Here is a 6,893-nt window from a genome sequence, read left to right as displayed (position 1 = left end):
CCTCTACTCCATATTGGGAGGTGTAACAGCTTGGAGATTGCTGTAAGCCATTAATAGTTATTTTTTTATATATTAAGAAAGGGGGACCTGTGGGAGCCCGTTCTCGGGTTCCTCATGGCTTTACCCATCAGGTCCTCATAGAGGATGATTAGACCATGGGCCTGAGTGCAGGTGTCTGAGATGGTCTGCACTTGGCTGTGCTGGGGGAGGAGGTCTTTTGCTCCACCCCTTGGCGTCTCTATAAAAACCCTGGGGCAGAGGCAGTCGGGGCCCGTTGGAATAGGTTCCAGGCCCTCTCGAGGCTATCCTTTATTTTCTATCTGTTTATCTCCGCGATATTCTCCGCAATAAATCCTTCTATCTAATATTTCCTGCTGCTCGCACTCAAGAAAACTCTGGGGAACTGTGGGGGTGGTTGGGTAAATGCCCCACAAGGACCCAATGTCAAATGTAGTTCAGTAATTCCCTACCAGCATTGGGGAAAACCCTCCACAAAATGATTACATGATATAATGCCTCTTGTTAAAAACCATATGTCTCTGGATCCCACAATAGCTTTAGAAAATTGAACAAAAATTTCGGGAGAAACCATAAAGCAAATATTTTGGCAAACTTCCATAAATGATCAAAGACTAAAGTTAAAAACATGAATAATCACTCATAACAGGATACTAGATGTGGAACAAGGATGACTGGACTGCTACTCACATCACCAGGCAGGCTACCTGGAAAACAGGACCCCAAGAAAGACACAGGGATCACCCAATGACAGAGAAATGGAATGAGATCTACATGAGCAGCCTGGACATGAGTGGGGGTAGTGAAGGGCGAGGGTCGAGGGAAAGAGAGCTTGGGTGAGTGGGAGATCCCAGCTGGATCAACAACAGAGAGGGAGAACAAGGAATAGGAGACCATGGTAAATGAAGACCACATGAGAATAGGAAGAAACAAAGTGCTAGAGAGGCCCACAGAAATCCACAAAGATACCCCCACAACAGACTGCTGGCAATGGTCGAGAGACAGTCTGAACTGACCTACTCTGGTGATGGGATGGCCAAACACCCTAATTGTCATGCTGGAAACCTCATCCAACTACTGAGGGACCTGGATGCAGAGATCCATGGCTAGGCCCCAGGTGGATCTCTGGGAGTCCAATTAGTGAGAATGAGGAGGGTTTATATGAGCGAGAATTGTTGAGACCAAGGTCGGATAAAGCAGAGACAAATAGCCAAACAAACGGAAACACATGAAATATGAACCAATGGCTGAGGGGTCACCAACTGGATCAGGCCCTCTGAGTGGGTGAGACAGTTGATTGGCCTGATCTGTTTGGGAGGCATCCAGGCAGTGGCACTGGGTCCTGTGCTCATTGCATGAGTCAGCTGTTTGAAACCTGGGGCCTATGCAGGGTCGCTTGGCTCGGCCTGGGAGGAGGGGACTGGACCTACCTGGACTGAGTCCACCAGGTTGATCTCAGTCTGTAGGGAAGGCTTTGCCCTGGAGGAGATTGGAATGGGGGGCGGGCTGGGGGGAAGGTGAGGGGGGCGGGAGGGGGTAGAACAAGGGAATCTGTGGCTGATATGTAGAACTGAATTGTATTGCAAAATAAAAATTTAAAACAAAAACAAAAACAAAATAAACATGAATAAATGGCATAGAACCTGAGGGTTTGGTAGACACAGGTGCAGATGTAACAATAATTGCACCAAAATCATTGCACCCAGGTTGGCCTCTTCAGAAATAAATGTTCAGCTTTTAGGGATTAGCAGCTTGTCTCAAGTAAAACAAAGTGCAAGATGGGTTGGGTGTATAGGGCTGGAAGGACAGACAGGAACATTGAAATCATATGAGGCTAACATAACAATGAATTTATGGGGATGTGGTTTATTGCAGCAATGGAAAACACAGATTAACATTCCCCCAATCTCAGAAATGAACTACAAAATAAGGACTGCTTCTGGGAGAAACATCAAAAAATACTATCAAGGACAATCACAGACCATTCAAGCTTTACATAAGCAGGGGACAAAAGCTGTTTGTATTTCAAAGGTACCAACAACCCTACCTTTAAAATGGTTGACTGACAACCTATTTGGGTGAAACAATGGCCTTTGACATCAGAAAAATTACAGGCCTTAGAACAGCTGGTAAAGGAGCAGTTAAATGCTCACCATATTGATGAATCAACCAGTCCTTGGAACTCTCATGTGTTTGTTATTAAAAAGAAATCTGGAAAATGGAGAATGTTATCAGATCTAAGAGCCATAAATAAGGTGATTCAGCCAATGGCCTCTTTACAGTCTGGAATTCCCTTGCCTTCTTTATTACCTAAGGGATGGTCTATTATAGTGATTGATTTAAAAGACTGCTTTTTTTTTTTTTTACTGTACCATTACAACAACAAGATAGAGAAAAATTTGCCTTCATTGTGGGTGCCTACTTATAATGCTTCTCAGCTTGTTAAGAGATATCAATGGAGGGTTCTCCCACAAGAGATATTGAACATCCCTACCATGTGCCAATATTTTGTACAACAGCCCTTGAAAACAATTCATGTACAGTTTTCTCAATCTGTAATTTACCAGTATAAGGATAGTATTTTATTAGCTGATTCAAATGTAGATGCTTTAGAAAAAATGTTTGAAGGAGTAAAGAAAATTTTGCCTAGCTGAGGATTACAAATTGCTTCTGAAAAAAAATACAAGGAAGAGATTCTATTAATTACTTAGGATACAAAATATGTTTACAAAAAATTCAACCCCAAAAGATACAAATCAGGAAAGATCAATTGCAGACTCTTAATGACTTTCAAAATTTGCTAGAAGACATTGCCTAAAGGCCCACTATTGGAGTAACAACTCAAGAACTGAGTAATTTGTTTCAAACCTTAAAAGGTGACAAGGACTTAAATAGTCTAAGAGAATTATCAGTTGAAACTGAGAGAAAATTGGCTTTAGTGGAAAAGATGTTACAGGATGCACATGTGGATCATTTGGATCCGGAGCTTGATTGCATTCTGGTAATTTTACCCTCTATGCATTCTCCTACTGGAATTTTAATGAATAGAAATGACATTATCTTAGAGTGGATACTTTCACCACACAAACAGAGTAAAAAATTAAAGACATATGTGGAGAAGGTTTCTGAGTTGATTCTAAAGGGAAAATTAAGACTTCATTAATTGACAGGAATGGACCCAGTAGAAATTATAGTACCTTTTACTAATACTTCATTGTGGGCAGAAAATGAAAATTGGCAAAGAGCTTGCAGTAATTTTTTGGGAGAGATAATTAACAAATATCCAAAAAACAAGAGATTTCAGTTTATAAAAAAACAAATTGGATTTTACCTCATATAGTAAAAAGGGCTCATACAGGGGCTCCCAATTTCTGGAGCCTCTACATTCTATGCTGATGCAAATAAATCAGGAAAGGCAGGTTATAGGTCAGGAAAAACAAGTAAATGGTTCAAAGCCCTTATGACTCTGTAGCTAAAGTTTTCCTGCCTGGCCCACAGTCAGGACAAATCTCTCTCACCTGCCAGTCCCACAGCCACTCAAACCTGACCAAGTAAATACAGAGACTTATATTGGTTACAAACTGTATGGCCGTGGCAGGCTTCTTGCTAACTGTTCTTACAGCTTAAATTAATCCATTTCCATTAATCTATACCTTGCCACATGGCTCGTGGCTTACCGGCATCTTCACATGCTGTTCCTCATCGTGGCGGCTGGCAGTGTCTCTCTGACTCAGCCTTCCACTTCCCAGCTTTATTCTCCTCCTTGTCCCGCCTACACTTCCTGCCTAGCCAATGGCCAATCAGTGATTTATTTATTGACTAATCAGCAACACATTTGCCATACAGAACATCCCACAGCATGACTCAATTCAGAAATTTGAATTGTATGCTATTCTCATGGTATTACTAGATTTTTCAGAACCTCTTAATATAATTACTGACTCTTACTATGCAGAAAGAGTTGTCTTACATATTGCAACCACTGAACTTACTTCTGATAAGTCAGAATTAACTTCAATACTTATACAATTACATGAAATAGGAATAGGAATTATCCCATATATATATATATATATATATATATATATATATATATATATATATATATATATATCACCTATATGATTCCGTATGGGTCTACCAGGCCGTCTAGCACAAAGTAATGATAAAATTAATCAGTTATTAATAAAAATGAGGCCTCAGAGTTTCATTAAAAAAAACCCCACCATGTCAATAGCAAGGGTTTATGAAAGGATTTTTCCATCACTTGGTAACAAGTCCAGGAAATTATAAGAAAATGTCCTACTTGTTCCCTGTATATCCAAACTCTACTACCTGCAGGAAGTAACCCAAAGGGTACTCAAATAAATGAAATTTGGCAAATGGTTGTGTTTCATTGTGTAGAATTTGGAAAATTAAAATATATACACTATACCATAGATACATGTTCAGGATTTCAATAGGTAACTGCTTTGAGTTCTGAAAAGGTTCACTCTATAATTGCATATGTATTAGACATCATGACCATTATGGGAATAATTGTACAATTTAAGACTGACAATGCTTCTAGGTGGTGATATTTGGATATTTTTTGGCAATTTTATGCACATCTGATTTCCAAACAGCACATAACTGCTCTCATAATTGGGTAAAAATAATCATTAGTGGAGTGTTTCCTTTTGGTAATGAGTGTCACCAAAGCAGAGGCTGGTATAACAGCTTACCTTAGCTCCCTGTGGGAATCAGTAAACCTTTCAAGGGCTGTTTTCTTGTCTTCAAGTGGTGATTTGCTCAATATGAATGGGAGCATGATAGATAGATCAGCACCAGAAGCTGTGTGGTAATTTCTGTCCAGGAGCCTGGAGTCTGTCAAGTTTGGCCCGATGCTGCTCCTCCAACTCTGCAGAAATTATAGGGTTAATCACTGTACTCCTTAACAGAATGTCCTTCAGGTTCCTGTTCAATTATAATGGGTCAATCAAAATAAAATAACACTCTTTTAAAGAGCATAGTGCTTGATTAAAAAAGAGACTTTATAACTGCAGCTTTATTGCCTTGAAATGGCAGACAAATGCAACAGACAAAGGACCCCTTCATCTATGAAAAAAGCAGTCTTTCATTAGGAAGAGGAATGATCAAGCCAGGTGGAAGAAGGGTATGCTATCTTAGGCAGAAAACATATAGGACTGTAGGCTGTGTGGCTTCACCAGTAGTCAGAGCTGTGTGCTCTGTCTTCCTCTCTCTCCATCTCAGCTCTAACCATGATGGCTGCTTTTTATTTCTGGTACACAGACACAGCCACCACTCTGCCTCACAACCCACACTGTTTGATTCCATTCAAGTCACTATACAAATGTCACATCTTTAGAGAGACCTCTGAAAGATGGGCAGAGAAGCTTCTAATAGAAACTAAATACACTGTGGTGAGTTCAGGATGATGTGACAAAAGTACCACAGACTGGGGTGGCTTAAACAACAGTCTCAAAGGCTGGAAAGGCCAAGATGAAAGTGCTGGCTTATGTTGTTTCTGTTGGAAGATACCTGGTTTTCAGAGAGATGCCACCTTGCTGTGTCCTCATAGGAGGAGGGGAGAAATAGCCTATTCCCTTTCTTTCTTTATAACAGCACTGGTTTCATGACTGAGGCTCTATTTCATGTTTTCCTCAAAACCTAATTTTCTCTCCAAGGCTACACCCCCAAATAGCATTCCTTAAGGACCTCTCTCTCTATAAATTATCTCCATGATAATATCCCTCAGTATGGTCACTCTCTGAACCCCTACCTGGCCTGAGTTTCCTTCACAGCACACTTACTTTTTATCTTAAGTCTATGAATATATACCTTAGTTAACTTGTCTACTGTCCTCCACTGTTAACAGACATACAGCAAGGAAAGGAACTTTAATGTGTTTCCTGATTTTATATATATTTCCTGATATATATCCCAGAACCTACAACCCCATAGACAACTCTACAAGAATGAAGAGATGATGGACAAATTGCACACCTCCATGCCCTATCACATATGAGGTGGGTTTTGTGGCAGCCTTCTTGACTCTGATCGAAGTGAGATGCTCAGGTGAATGGATGGGAGATAATGCTGAGTGATGTCGTATTTGACCCCTCTACCAGCATCACAGTACATCAGCATACCAAGCAGCAGTCCCCTGTCCTTTCTATTCTTCCTTCTGATGCTGTTTTATCATATCATGGTCATCATCATCATCATCATCAGCAGCAGCAGCAGCATTTTTTAATTGAAATAGAATTAACACCATTTCCTCCTTCCTTTCCTCCCTCCAACTTCTCCCAGCTCCCCTCCCTCAAAATTTTCCCATGCCCTCCACTCTTAATGTGATAACCCCTTTTAGTTTATTATTGTTATGTATGTGCATATATGTGTGCACAAATATATAAAAATACAATCTGCAGGATCTGTTGTTGTTGTTGGTGGTGGTGTATATGTGGTTTCAAGGCTGTCCACTCTGCATTGGACAACAACCCCTGAGAGATGCTAATTCTTCTCCCATACATAATTATGCACCTGTAGTTCTTTGTTTAGAGGTAGGACTGGCGAACATCTCCCCTTTCCACACTAACCTATCTCTTGATATTGCTATTGTCATGGTTTTGTTTCTGTAGCCATTTCTAGGAGAAGCTATTTCTCAGAGGACTTCCTAGTGTTCTGAATATCACAGCCAACTCCACTGGACAAAAAGCTCAACAGATCAAGAAGAGCCCAGTCACAACAGATCCATCTACATCACAGCTCCTGCATCTATGGCTCAAGGAACATCTTGGAAGAGGGCTTGGAAAGATTGTAAAAGGTGGAATGCCAGGAAATTTTTTTGTTGATTAATTATTCTCTGGTTTGTC

Source organism: Peromyscus eremicus, chromosome 14 (genome assembly GCF_949786415.1).
Source record: "Peromyscus eremicus chromosome 14, PerEre_H2_v1, whole genome shotgun sequence".
Lineage (NCBI taxonomy): Eukaryota > Metazoa > Chordata > Mammalia > Rodentia > Cricetidae > Peromyscus > Peromyscus eremicus.
Note: the sequence above shows the minus strand (reverse complement) of the source record.